The 1,217-nt window shown below is 31.5% G+C and overlaps 1 protein-coding gene across 1 annotated transcript in view; it reads left to right on the top strand.

Annotated features, from left to right (window-relative positions):
- The first annotated feature begins 914 nt into the window (after positions 1–914).
- The window catches only part of LOC108692702 (hydroxylysine kinase), a 2,008-nt gene continuing 1,705 nt past the window's right edge, over positions 915–1,217 (top strand). The window contains exon 1 of the mRNA XM_018201087.1: positions 915–1,070. The gene's annotated coding sequence lies outside the window, so the exon portion shown is untranslated. The remainder of the gene's footprint in view (positions 1,071–1,217) is intronic.

Below are 1,217 nucleotides of genomic sequence, written 5' to 3'. Positions count from 1 at the left end.
GTATATATGATGTATATATATATATATATATATGAAAGAATTTATTTGTAAATATGTATAATAATTACAAACTGCGTTGTAAGGAATAAAAATCAATTTGATGAAGAAATTCAGATAGTAAATCTAACTAATATATACTCATGCCTTATCAATCCTTTTATGAAAGAGTGGGTTAGCCTTATCTAAACTAAAGGGAGTAATCTCTTTCGATTCAATGTAAAGATAATAATTAGGTAAAAACTATAGTTCTGAAATCTTTCAACTGAAATTTCGGTTTCGGCTTCGATTTCAGTTTCAGTAAAAAATCAGAGTTTTGATTTGTTTTCGGTTTCAGTCAAGAATTAAGAGAAAAATTAAGAGAAAATTTCGGTACGTAAACTGAAACTGTACAAATTGCAACGCGTTGGCGAGCATTCGAAAAAATACATGTTATTGTCGCCTGATCGGCGCCGATTGCTGCAAATCACGCCAGCGCTATTTCTTTTTTTCTTTATTTTTTTTTACTCGCCAGGTCGTTATATATCTAATGCCTGCAGTTTTTTATGATTTATAGAAAATTTTTTATAATTTAAGGAATAATGAGACATTAATAACATCTTATTTTTAAAAAAGTACATAAATTTCACATATTTTGACATTTTCCAATGACTCTCTGAAAATCATATGGTATTTGTAAGATTTATCCAATTTCGGTTTCGGTCGAAATTGAATAAAAACTGAATATTCATTTTCAGTTTCAGCCGGAGATAAAAAATGGTTTCGGTTAGAATCTCTAGTAATAACTCTGCAAATGATATCTCCGTTGGTTTTATCAATTATGATAAGATTGAATCATTTAGTCACCGCGATACGATATATCGTGCTGCATCGTGTTGTATGCTCAATTACCACTGATGTAAATATCATTGCGCGTTTGTACCCTCCAGTTGTATTGAATGTCAACTGGATGATTGAGCGTGGACTACGCTCCCTGCGCACATAATCGCTTGTCTAGCTTAGCAAACTGTTCCGTTCATCTGAGAATTTAGTTTGCCGCTTCCTTTGGTTGAATAAACACGTCCTTTAGTCGGGTGAGTCGATATATTTACACATGTCTGCGGCCGCGAATATCCGCTTGCTTATTGCGGATGTTATTTATAAATGTGTATCTTTATATTTAAAATATTTAAAATTTCTTATTATCTTGTGTGTGTTTTAAATACTTAAAATTTCTTATT

This window comes from Atta colombica, unplaced genomic scaffold (assembly GCF_001594045.1).
Source record: "Atta colombica isolate Treedump-2 unplaced genomic scaffold, Acol1.0 scaffold79, whole genome shotgun sequence".
NCBI classification, from domain to species: domain Eukaryota; kingdom Metazoa; phylum Arthropoda; class Insecta; order Hymenoptera; family Formicidae; genus Atta; species Atta colombica.
The sequence above is the reverse complement of the archived record's forward strand: the minus strand, read 5'-3'. Positions and strand labels throughout refer to the sequence as shown.